Source organism: Heloderma suspectum, chromosome 1 (assembly GCF_057233095.1).
Source record: "Heloderma suspectum isolate Gila_16-S chromosome 1, 16-S_ref, whole genome shotgun sequence".
Taxonomy (NCBI): domain Eukaryota; kingdom Metazoa; phylum Chordata; class Lepidosauria; order Squamata; family Helodermatidae; genus Heloderma; species Heloderma suspectum.
Window position 1 is genome coordinate 190,329,683 of NC_139458.1, and position 13,955 is coordinate 190,343,637.

Sequence of the window (13,955 nt, forward strand, 5' to 3'; positions counted from 1 at the left end):
CTTTTCCTTCTTCCCTCAGATAAGATGGCCATATGACCCACTTTATGGAGACCCGTCCTCTATTTGAAAGGATGACCAGGCCTAATATGGTTTAAGGATAAAGAACCATAAAAAGGGGCCTTGAAGCTGCCCATCAACAATCAGTACTGGGACAGCAGACTGATCAGGCACACGGGCCACCTGGTCACAGCCTTCCCAACTATGGGGAGATGTCCTGTATTTCTATTTAAATTGTAGCTACAAGTTCTAAATAGGGATGTATGGATAATGTAAAATTCATTCTGTCTGTGCTTTGTGGATTATCAGGTGCCTTATATTCCACTGTCCACCCATCAATGGAATCAGATTTTTTTTACTTTCTGAATTTGTGCAAATTTCCCCAGGCAAAAATGTGCAAATTCCCCTCAAAGGTGCAAATTCCCCCCAAATGCATTTTTCATGCTTTAGCATATGGAGGAAAGTGCATTTTTGGCTGGTTTTTAATTCTTTTTGCATTTTTCAACAGTGAAATTTGTGCAAAATTCCCAAAGGTTAGAAAAACGGTCCTCAAGTCCACGGAATCTGCCTAACAGGGGAGAAGTCAGTCCACTGCAGAACTCGCAAGTTGGATTCATAACAATCCAAACTCATTTGGTTTTGTTGCGGATTTCCCTGACATCCCTAACGTGCATTGACAGATATATATCAGTTTATGGACATTTTATGCAACCTCTCTTGTCCTCTTAGTTGGTGTTGTGCAAGTGGCCATCCTACCCACAGACTTTCCCATTATTGAATCCTATTATGTATTATGATATGCCCACTCATGTCAGTTTTAAGTTCTGTTGAAAGAAGCCCTGTGATTAATATTTACTAGGTTTTTATATTTGGATCAGAACTAGCTATTTCTGCAGGTGAAATGTCTTTCTTTCACACAAAACGGGCTTCAAGTGGGTGAGTATCCAACCTCTTTTTAAATCTTATCCCAGCACCATAGTTTCCCCACTTGCTGCTTCCTTGTCTTGAATTAGTCACATGAGTGATCCCACCCAATCACCGATCACATAGAGAACAGGGTGATGTCATGATGCTACATCTGATGTGGAGATATCATCGGATGTCAGTAAATAAAATCACAACCTATCAGGTTTGGCTACATGATGACATCACCAAGGGCAACTAGGGCAAGTGACAGCAATCTAAGTGAACAAACATTATTGCAAGAAGTGGAGGGAAATTACCCCAAAGGGGAGGAAGCTTTCAACACTGTAAAAAATGTTTATGAAAAAGGGTGAGTAGTTTCAATTCACTACTCACCGAAAGCATTGAGTATTAGGTGTTACACCTATGAGGAGGGACTGGCACCATCTACTAGGAGCAGGATTTAAATTGTGGTTGAGGGAGCAGAAGCAGAGTTGCTGTGTATGTCTTCCTTCTGGTTGCAGTTGCTGTGTTTGATTTTGCTCTCTCTCTCTCTCTTTCTCTCTCTGTGCGTGCGTGTGTTGCTTATGTATGATTTCATGTGCTGTTGTTGACTGAGCATCCTGACCAGGTTGTACTAGTGCCAACACCTATTATAACACCTATTATAATCACAAGATCAGGATGCTCAGCTGTCTATCAGCAATGAGGCCATCAAAGTTTTAAAGCTACTCAAAACTGAAGAAATTAATATTTCAAAACAAACTTTGCATATGCAATGAGGTACCTGCACTAAGCAAATGGTTAACTTTAAACATGCAGAAACCAGAAGTGGGGCACCTAAACTGAAAAAAAAATAATGCAAAAGGGGAACATATTGGATGGTGGATAAGTAAGCCAGGTCACCTTGGTAAGCTGGCTAACCCTGTTTTTAGCATTTGCATTTTACAAGATTGCCCTGACGATGAAGCTTTTGTCTCTGAAACATGTTGGGTTCAAATAAAGATGTTTCCATTTGGCACTTTTGAGAATGCACTCTCTTTGGGCATTTTGTTAACTTTAAACATGAGCTTGGGAGACGCTGAAATCTGTAACAGAAATTAATATGTCAATGTTTGCAGAATGCATACCTCATACAGGGCCAGAGGGGGGTGGCTGGTAGCAATGCATTTGCAGGCCTCCTGAGATTGCCAACTTTTCATCTAACCACTTTAAAGGACTGCTGATGTGCTGACATTAGCAGGTGGGGACTTTTATCTCTGTGCTGTGAAAAAATTCACCTGCAGATTTTGGTGTATCGGGCTGCTTTTAGAGCAGCCTTCCCATACCTGGTGTCCTCCAGACGTATAGGACTACATGTCCTATCATCCCCAACCATCATGGCCATTGTAGTAGTTTATTTTAGAAGGAGAAGAGCAAGGGAGGGCACTTTCTGTCTGTGTTCAGTTGGTAACCCCCGGATGAGCCCCCACGGTTGTGCCTCATGCAGAGTAACATGCAGGTTTAATTACTTTTCACTATTTTTAATTGCGGTGGGTCTCTTTGGAACCTTGGAAAAAGGAAGTTTCTCATTAGCTATTTCCTGATTGGCCATCCAAACCCAGATGATGACAGAAAGTGTACAAGACAGGAAACCTGAAGAATGAGGAGGGGGAATTAGCTAATTATCTGAAACTCTGTTCCCGCTCCTGTCCTGTTACGTAAGATCCTTTTGTAGCCTATTTCTGTACCTTGTGAGGCAATCTTAAAAAGGTGGAACAGGGAGGGGGGTAAAGTGCCAAAAGGTTTAGAGATGAAAAGCACTTACTCCCAAAATTCTCCTCAAAAGTCTCATTTGTGAAAGTATTGATTGGTTTAAAATATTGTGCCAAAAGCTCTCCAAGGTGGCTAATAATATTAAAGAAAAATATAGTGGTTAAAAAAACCAGCAAACTAAAAAGCAAAAGCCAGAGAAGCAGCAATCAAATCAAAAAAGCAGCAATGCTAACATTAGCAGAGGAGAGCATCTTAGTCCAACAACAGCGGGAGAGGAAAACTCTCCCTATTTGGGGGGTTCCAAATATCCTCCAAAACGGCACAGCTGTTGCCTTCCTCTGGAAGGCCAACAGTGGAGGAGAGGAATGCACTTCCCCCAGGAGGAAGAGTTCCAACACCACTGTAGGAAAGGAGAGAGGCTCCCTTCAACACTACTGAGAGAGCCAGGAGACAAAGTCCCAATATCAGGTGAGAGAGTTCCTACATCATTGCAGAAAAGGCTCCATCCTAAGTATCGTGACCATTTCCCCAATTTACAGAGGACAGTCCTCTATTTGAAGGCATCCTCTGATTGAAGGGCTGTCCAGTCCAAGTCCAGTTTAAAGATAAAGAGAACCTTAAGAAGGTATAGCCTTGAAGGGGCCTTGAAGCTGCCCATCTGCAGTTAGCACCTGAATAGCAGACTGAGCAGGTAAACAGGTCACCTGGCCACAGTCTCCCCAATATGGTAAGGTGATTACATTTCTAGTTCGTTTCTAAATTGGCATCTATTTCTAAATTTGCATCTATGCAAATAAATTAGCAGATGCAAAGTTTATGCAGAACTGGGTCCTCTTCTGTTCTCTTTTTTTTTTTGGTGATGGGAGCCAAAAGAGTTGTTTCAAAATTGGTGTCACATCTGCTTCCGGCCCACCCCAGTCAGCAGTCAGTCAGCAGTGGCCACATACTTGTGCCAGTTGTCATTTCTGACAATTTTTCAAAGGCAGACCCACAAGAATACCTTACAGTAATCTGGAAGGATTTTTAAGCTCTCTTTTTCACTTTTATTTATATTGTTGCTTTACTGAAACACACGTTCGCACACACACACACGTCTCATTAAAAATGAATGGTAAAATTAGAAAAAAAACCTTAACAAATTTAGAATCTTTGTGAATTTTTTTTCTTCAGTTCTAGAAAGCTCCCACCCCTTTTTATAAATATGAAATGTAAAGGAGTCTGAGGGGGCTGGTGGTGGCACAGAGGCCTTTGCTATTTTTTGTAGTATTTGGATATATATAAAGGAAACATTAACTGGGCCATCCTGCATTTGCAAGGACAAGGCCTGTCCATTGTCTTGGGAGCTAAGTGAGAAACTTTCTATGCATCTGTGTCACTGTAAAAGTTCAGTATACCTCCAACTTTAATTCAACTCAAGTTTTAAAAACAGGCTTCAAGTACTGAAAATCTGAAAGATGCTGGCTTATGTAGGTATTAATTCTGGCTGAAAAGGGGGACAGGTCAAGAGCCCTGATTAGTCAAGAGTCCCCTGATTTGTCTTGGCCTCTGTCTTTCACAGTTAAACCTGTTAAAGTCTGAATCAAGATTAGGGATGGGCAAATGGGTTTTCAAAGTCCTCGATGATCTCCTTTCCCTGATGCTCATTTTGTCTTGTTCTTCATGAATGTAAATGTGTTTTTATTCAAACAGGTACTGTGTTTATCCAACCGCACAGCTAAATGCAAACTTTCCCCCCATTTACTTAAATGTGAAGATTTGTCCTTTTTGGAAACATGCATTTTAAAGTTCTCATTTTCCCCAAAGGCCACGTGATCGCGAGTTTGAGAATCTGTGAGGTGTTTTTTCGGCAAATCGCACTCCAGGGTTGCAGGTGGGGCATTTTCGTCAATTTTGGGGTGTTATTGAAATTCTCGTATATCCCTAATCAAGACAAAGGATTCCCCCACCCCTCAGGATAACTGATGAAGGGTGAAGCTCTCGCATTGCAGCAAACAAATTCCTTCATGTTCACCTTGGTGGAAAAGTCGCCTTCTTCCGTGTACTTTCTGAGCACATGTGGAATACCTTCCGCACAAGTGCTGTTGGCAAAAGCGGGGGCTGAGAGGAAATGCAGATAATAATCCTGACTTGATTTCCTCCCATTGCTGACTTCAGTATACTTCATTGTGTGCTTTTCCATTGTGCTGCTTTGTGCAAGGATAGGAAACAAGCATCCACTGCCTTTTATTGCATCTCCTGCCTTAATACTGTATGGAATAGCAACCCAGCTGCCTGTCAGTCGAACAAGACAGGACTTGCCTGTTTGCTTCAGGCTGCACTATCATTCTAAACAAACAAACAAACAAACAAACAAGCAAGGGTAGCCCACGTTGTTCCATTAGAGAAAAAAATCCCAGCAGGGATATCAAGCAATACTTTTATTAAGACCAACCAAAATTCATTATGTAGTGTATGAGTTTCACAGAATTCTGATTAAAAAAAAGAAAAGAAATAAAAAAAGGGGGGGGGGAGATGTCTCAGGTGGGGAAGGTGTTGGCCTAGTCTGCAGATTAAGATAGTTAACTCTTTAGGCTAATTAGGCAAGGTCTTTTGCTTCATATAAAAGTTCTCAGGCCACACAAAGGCATATTAGGAAAGAAACACAAGGGAGACCCCCTTTGAAAATAGTAAAAACAAGCAGTTATCTGAATCTGACTTGGCATAAATGGAACACATGGAACCCTTGTTAAGCAAGGGCAGTGATGCACATACAGGGAAGTCAGAAAACATGGGGGTATCTTTAACGAAAGAGGCTATTTTTCTAGCTTTATTTATGAAGTTATTTCTGAGTTGCCTTTTGGCCCCCAAAGGGCCCCTAACAGGGGTGTTGCTAGGTACTTAAAAGATCCAGTTCACAAGCCCATGACACAAATTTGCATGTGATCTCTCTCTGTGTGTGCGCACAAGTGTGCCTTTGTATGTGCGTGCAAAGAGAGGGGCCACAGCTCATTGGTCCCAGTTTCAATGCAGGACAGGAAAAACTCATGTCTGAAACCCTGGAAAGCCACTGCCAGTCAGTCTCAACAACGGTGGGCTGGATGGACCCATGGTCTGACTCAGTATAAGGCAGCTTCCTGTGTTCCTAAATTTGAAATTATTAGAATGTATTTCTATGTCACCGTTAGCAAAAATAACAGTGAAATAAAGGATGCCTCTGAGCATATACAAAATGCTCTTCTCTCACCACTGAGCAATTACAACCTCCACTTCCCCACATGCGTAATAATGATGGAATATATCCCACACAGGTTAAAGCCTCAGTATTCCCATTTTTAGCAATTAAGCACTGACCAAACCTGTTGCAAGAAAACTAAAACCAGATCACAGACATTCTGTTCCCCTCCACACAACAGTCCCTCCTCATTTTTCCATCTTATGACCCTTCATAAAAACTGATGCGTTGTTTTTTGCTTTTTGCAACTCCCCTCTACCTCCTCCTTGTTAAGTGCAAGCTCTCCTTGTCTCCTCCTCCCCATAACTTAATTTATGTCAAGACTTCACCAGGATTCAGCCAAGGAATCTGTTCTGTTTTCAATACAAGTGCTAAATTATGGAGGAAGTACCCTTGAGCATGTACCAAATGCATTTTCCTCCTCACCAAAGCTAGAGTCCATGCAAAAAGGAGAAACACAAATGGCAAAACATGCATAGGATTGGGTTGAAAGGGCAGCCAAGTCAACGGAGTGGGATTAGGTGGGCAGTTTATTAAGCCTGCAATACCATGCTAATAACTCAGGACTTATTTCTGAGTAATCATGCAGAGATTCAGGCTGCAAATCTCCCCGCCAAAGTAACTTGGGCTGCACTCCTCTGTATACTTTCCTTGGAGCAATCCCATTCAATATAATAAGACTTACTTCTGAGTAGACATAGAGCTTTTCTACACAAGGCTATTAAGAGTTGTTAATCAGCTGTATCTACTTTCGGTTTCATCACAGAATTGAGATAGGAGCTGCACAATGAGTATTTCCTTTCCAGCTTTTCCACTACATAACCTCTCGGTGGCAGTGTGGTATAGTGGAATAGCACAAATACACAAGTAAAACACCACATTTTCTTTCACATTTACAAATAAATACTGCACTTTCCCTGCTCGAAAAGAAAATTGCCAAAACTGTTCTTTAGACACAGAAGCGAAACTGGAGGGTCATGATGTCATCTAAAGAAACCATAAACAACCGTGAGTAGGGAATGATGAGCGCACAATAAATGCCCTGTGTAGAAAAGCCTATACATAGGATTGTATTAGTGAGCAATATTGATCTCACCCACCCTGCCCAAAAAACAATAACAAAAAAACCCTCCAGTTTTTATTAAAGTTTGTCATTCCACTGCTGGATAATGGCAACTGGCAAACAAAATAGCCCCAGTTTCCTTTCTCATGTGAATCCACTTTCCCAAAGAATTGGGTGAGAGTGGGAAGGAGAAAAGTGATTTCTCTTTTCTGTTTGTATAAAGTCAAATACAGTTCAAAACTTCTCTTGCCACCATCCTCCCCTCTTGAGTATTCCCCAAGACTTGCCCTGGATGGAAGAAAGAAGAGAAAGAAAGACCAGGAGAGGGGAGGGAAGAAGAGGAAAAGAAGAATGGTGATTGGAAATGGAAGGGGAGTGAGATGTCTTTAATGGCCTTTAAAAGGATCATGCTAATTCCTAGAGAAGAGGTCAATGGTTGTTAAATGGAACCTTCTCCATGTTCAAAGGACTGCTTGAATTATGGGGGATAAAAGTGTTTGTGGGGAGCTTAATGAAATGCACAGCCCCATCTTTGACTCTTCTCAATTTTAGTCATATATCATGCCCCCCCACATAGTCTTCTATAAACAGTAGCTAAGGGGGCTACTATAAAAAAGAAGCCTGCCTGGCTGCGAAAATGGGCTGGATGGGGGCCAATAAAGAGAAGCTCAATCCAGATATGATGGAGGTACTGTGAGTGAGTGGTTCATCCTTCCACACAAGTGGCATTCAACCTGGGGAGGGACTGTAGCTCAGTGGTAGAGCACCTGCTTTGCATGCAGAAGGTCCCAGGTTCAATCCCCGGCTTCTCCAGGTAGGGCTGCAAAAACTTCTTCCTGAAACCCCGGAGAGGTGTTGCTGCCAGTCAGTGTCGACAATACTGGGCTAGCTGGACCTGTGGTCTGACTCGGAATAAGGAAGCTTCCTATGTTCGCCTTGAGATATGTATGTATGTATTATTTTTAAACAAGAAAAACAAAGCACAACAACAACAGAAACAACAATACACATACACTAAAAAATCTCTTAAGATTGTAAGATATCTATCTTTGGCTCCCCTTACACAACAAATGCTTATTATTATTATTATTCTCTAGTTCTTGTCTTAGTTGTATATCATACATTGAGTTCACAGATATCTCCTTTCTCCTAATTTTAACAACAATAGAAAAAGGAGAATCAACCATCTCAAAATTCAAAATCCACATACATAGATATCATTTTTCTCTATTTCTTGTACAAATTCTATAAAAGGTTTCCAATCTAACATAAATTTATTTGTTGACCCTTCTTTAATTATAATAGTTTTGCCATCTCTGCCAGTTCCATCATTTTCATGATCCACTCACTCACAGTTGGTATTGTTTCATTCTTCCACTTTTGTGCATACAATAACCTTGCAGCCGTTGTCATGTAGAGAAAGAGGGTTCCCCCCTTCTCTTTTACATGTTTATCTGTTAGTCCCAGTAAAAAAGTTTCTGGCTTTAGTTCTATAGTAGCCTTTAATATTATTTGAGCTAAAGACTGTATTCGTTTCCAAAATGTTTTAGCTTTTTTACAAGTCCACCATAAATGATAAAACATTCCCTCTTGGTCTTCCTATGTTCGTCTTCCGGAGGGGTTGCACTTCTCTCTAAAGGATCTGGTTCATAGTTTGTGGGTGCTTCTTGATCTGTCTTCGTCACTAGAGGCACAAATGTCCTTGGTGACTCAAAATGCCTGTTCCCAGCCTAGGCTGGTACTCCGACTGCAACCCTACTTGGATGGAGATAACCTGGCTTTAGCGATCAAAGCCCTGGTAAACTCCTGTTAAGGAGGAAACTGCAGCTGATATATAACATGCCTGCAAGAGTATGGCCTGGGACTGAGTCTTATGAGCATATGTTGCCAGGACGTCATCAGCTTCACTGGCGCCTTGCCCAATCTGGGCTCCATTCAGAGTGCTGGTTTTGACCTTTAAAGGCCCTTCCCCTCTTGGGGTCATGGGCATCTGAAGGATTGCCTCTTCCCATATGTCACTACCCATGCCCTGAGATCATCTGTGCAGACCTTTCTCTGAATGCCCCTGCATGATGGCCATATGTCCTCTGTTTTAAGGGCTGTCCAGTCCAATTCTGGTTTAAAGATAAAGAACCATCAGAACTGTTGCCCATCACCAGTGAGCATCTGAACAGCAGACTGAATAGGCAGGCACACAAGTCACCTGGTCACAGACTTCTGCACTAGGGTGAGATATACTGTATTTCCATTTGAATTATAACAATTATGTCAGAATTGACATGCATACATATAAATCAGCATATGCACATTTTACGCAAAGCGCCGTCCACCTTTTGGGTGATGCACCTTAACTCTGTTTAGGTGATTTGTAAGTGGCCAAACTGAGATACAGCAGGTGGCCTAGAAGAGAAAGGGCCTTCTCAGTGGTGGCCTCTTGCTTATAGAACGCCCTCCCCAGAAAGGCTCACCTGGTGCCTATTATGGTGTTATTTTGGCACAAGGAGAAGACTGTTTTCTTCACACTGGTGTTCAAAAGTTGATTCTTTTACCCTATATTCAGTCTGTCTCATTCTCTGGACTTTGTATGCTATGACATCTGCTGTCTGGGATGACTTTTAGTTTTCTCTCTCTTCTAGGCTCATTGTTTTAAAGCTGCTTTACAGAATGGCTTTGTTTTGTATTTCATGATTTTAAATTGGCTGAGCTATTGGGTGTCTCCTAAATAAAGTAAGAAAGTAGGTAAGTAATAAGTAAGTAGGCAGGTAAGTAAATGAAGGGGTTGGTCTCCCCTTGTCCTTTGGCAATTTGAGTCCTGGTTCAAAGGCCATCTGTCACTGAGATCCAAGCACCGGGGAGAAATGGTAAGGAACGGCTAGCTTTTTAATAGCCTGCTTGTGGGCTTCCACAGGTGTTTGGCTGGCCACTGTTGGAAGCAAAAGGCTGGGCCAGGTGGACTTTGGCCATATCCAGCAAAGTGCTCTTTGTGTCCTTAGAGAGCCGAACACAGTCCTGCAAGTTACACCCATGACTGAAGCTACGTGCTGTGGTATTAGGGTACCAGCACTATGTGATCTATCTGCTAGAGAAGACCTGTGAGCAGCAGCAAGGCGTCAAACACAGTGTCAGTGTTCGGAGTGATAAATGTGCACGTGTGTGTTGTTATCTTGAGGCATGGGCACGACTCACAAGATAGCTAGATCAACTTCTGTGCCTTTTGAAAAGAATGAGGAATGGTCCTCGGAGTGGCACAGATATCGGAGGTCCATGGCCTGTGTTTTAAATTGACTGCATTGGCTATCATAAAAACGCCCAAGCTAGATTAATCATCCCGGATGTGAGTCAGGGCTAAAAAAGATATTTCAGATTCCTAAGTAGCCAAGATGGAATGTTCTAGGAGCCAGCATCATTTTTTTTTCCAGGCATCAGGCCTGCACAGACCTTACAGGGACACAGGGAGCTACCTTATACCAGGGCGGACCTTTTGTCCATCTAGCTCTGACTGGCAGGGCCTTAAGCAGAGGTTTTTCCAAGCACCGGCTACCTGATGCTATTTAACCTGGGACCTTCTGCAGGCAAAGCAGAACACCTCCTCCAGGTGTCCCCGCCAAATGAGGCCAGACAAGTGGCTACAAAGTAGAGGGCCTTTTCACTGGTGGCGCCCCATTTATGAAATCCTCTCCCAGAGAAGCTTGCCTGGTGCCTATGTTGTGGTCTTTTCTGTGCTAGGTAAAGCTCTTTTTATTCTCCCAGGCATTTTAGTTCTGTTGTTGTTGTTTTAAAATCTGTTATTGTTTATTATTATTATTATTATTATTATTATTACACTACTGCTGCTTTTTACTTTGGTTTTATACTGTACGTTTAAATTTAAAACATATAGATTATGTTTTACTGTGCTGTATTTTATGGTTTTGATTGTTGTGAATTGCCCAGAGAACTATGGCTATTGGTAGTACAGAAGTTCAATAAATAAATAAAACAAATCTAGTTGACAGCTTCAAAACCAAGCACCCAGGGTTTATTCTGTGGTAAAGTGCATGAAAACAGTACTGTGGCAAGTGGAGAGGTAATATTTGGAGGAGGGATCATTTGCATCTGGGGGTTAGCATGAGAAGAAGAATGGTTGTCATTGCTGAAAGATGGCTGACGATAATTAGAGCCTCCAGGCCTCAATTGTAGTTTTTATCCTGAAGTAAGCAGTTAAAGTTCATTCATAAGAAGGTGTGTCAGTTCTTAGTGGAAGCCAGAAAATACCCCTGAAACTCTGTTACGACATATTCTACACTGCTCTTAGTTGTTTAATCAATAACAGACATTTACTCTATTATTCATGTGTCAAGTTTGGTCCCCCATTGCTGCTTCAGTTCTATTTGATTTTCTTGATCCCAGTGAGCTTAATGGCAGCCTTGGGTCCATTTTTTTAAAAAAAGGAAATGAAGTGCTAATGAGTGAACCAAATTTTCTTTCTTTGAGGCCAGGATTCCCAGATAAAAAAATCAATGACTGCTGAGATGCATCTGGAGCCGTTTTCCTGTCGAGTTTGGTAGATCCATCTCATAATCCAACAAAAGATCATCCATCTAAAGGGCTTCTTGGTTCTTGAATGTCTACAAGAAGCAACTTTGTCATCTGTTTGTTTGCAAGACAGAAGCAAGTAAGCTAGGTCAGGTTTAAACCTCTGTGAGGCTGACAGGCCCAAACAGCCTGCTGAAACCAGTGGAGGCTATGGGCACTTCGCATCTGGAAGAACTAAGCCATGGAGAACACTTCCTGTAGCACTCTTGCTGGGAGGACCAGCTTGACAAGAGTTGAGATGTATGGCCATTAAATTGCTTGCAGATTTGACCTATGTGTCCATAATAAAAAAATAATAATAATACCTGATGGGTTGTAAGTCTGCCAAACATTTCAAAGGAATTCTTGCTTCAAGATCAAATACATCATGTAATCTTATCATTTCAGATTAGGACATAACACTCTGTAACATGACACAAAACAACGCTACTTTGACATATTGATTCAGAAATTTTGCAAACAACGTCTTTGGAACCTCTCATGTTATCAGTTTGAATAATGAATATGATACTTCCCACATTTCTCACAGCAGTTGGAAACAAAATGAAGACGCAAAAGAGTGCAACTAGATGGATTGGTTTATAGCTCTCCCTGAAGCAAAGTTGCCAAGTTGGCACCAGAGAATAAGGCAGTGGATGTCAGTTGAGAGCTAACATCAACTTCTGTTGTCAGGAGAGAGGAGGTTTTTGAGTTCATAGAGTTGTTAACATTCTTCTTTCCATTTTGATTTTAGCTTTCAACATCTGCCCTGGAAAGCCGCCTACTTGACTTTAAAACTATGGCCTGAGTGGGTAACTAGAAGGAAAATGAGTGAGGTTTGTTTTATTTTTTAAAAGAGAGATTAGGAATGACTGCTAAAATGAGGCCCAGGACCTCTTTGTCCCACCAATGTCTCCCATGATACCAGGGGTGCACAAACTTTTCAGCCCCAAGGGCCAGTGATGCAGTGAGGTAATTTTAGACCCTGGATTTAATGGTCGGGGGGGGGGGAGGCTTTAGACAGACATGTGTATTATTATAGTTGTGAAGCATAAAGCTAATGTTTGTCTTAGCCCCCTCCAACCACCACTCCATGCTTTCCAACCGCTTCTGCATTCTGGATAAGTTAGAACAAGAACAATAAACTGTTTGCTAACCCTGATGAAAGAACAAACAAACTCTGAGCATGTGTAGTTTCACATCTTAAACTCCTTAAGTCATAGCACCATCATGACTGCAGGAACTGAATGGAATCTGCTTCTGCTGCCCGGATGCCCTCATCACCTGACACACTCTGGCTGGCCATTTAGGACTCTCCTCAGCTGCAGGGCCTGGGACTTTGGCCCCAACATCCAGGCCTAGCTGCATCACTGCCAAGGGCCCCATATAATGCTGACTCGGGGGCCACACACATGTACGCATCAGCACAAACACACACAAACACGCATAGGCACACGAACACACACACATATACAAAAGGCTCTCCAGTTCTTACCCCAGAGATCCTCATATAATTGGCAGGAAACTGGCAAAGGGAAGGGGAATTGAGTGGGGGGGGCAGGGCACCTGTGGGGCCACAGTTGAGGCCTTTGCAAGTTACATGTGTCCCCGGGGCCTCTGGTTGTGCACCCATGCATTGCACCATACATAGTGCTTTCTGCAGTTTTCTCATGGAACACACAAAGGAGGCTAATGTGCATTCATCTTCTGGATCCCAGCTCACCCACCATGGGTGGCTGTTCTTTGTGTGGTGGGCTGGTGAGGAAGGGCAGTAGCTTAGTGGTAGGGCACATGCTTTGCATGCGGAAGGTCCCAGGTTCAGTCTCTGGCATCCCCAGTCTTGGGTAGGATTAGGAAAGATGCCTGTCTGAAACTCTGGAGAGCTGCTGCCAGTCAGTGCAGACAATATTGTATGTGTGAAAGAGAGAAAGAGAGACGACTCCGTGGGAAAGATTGAGTGACAGCTCCCTGTCTGTGTGGTTGGGATAGTTAAACATTACTCCAGCTGCACGGGAGCCATGATCTGCACAAGTAGTTCCCATGTGGATAGGGAATGTTTTAAAGCAGGGGTGTCAAACCTCTTTCAGGCCAAGGACCAAATTCCGTTTTGGAGAAGTTCTCAGGGAGTGCATTCCAGTGGTAGGTGAGGCTGAAGGCAAAACATGGCGTGGCCAAAGAACCAAAAATCCCAGCCTATTGTAGCTTAAAGCTCGTACTGCCAGTAAGTGAGCCTTAGGAGAGGCATTTCGACTGTTTAGGATGGGGACGAAACCAGGCAAAAGCTAGGAAACGATGAGATGTGCTGGATTTGGCCCATGGGCCTGAGGGTCAACACCCCTGATTAAAGAGCCCCTTTGACCATCTCCTTCGGCCAGTCAGACTAGTATTATTCATTGTATGTGGGAACTCAGCACTTTCCTTTTCAATCTGGATCTGCCCCAAACCCATTATTGACAAGCCCTGCAATATTGA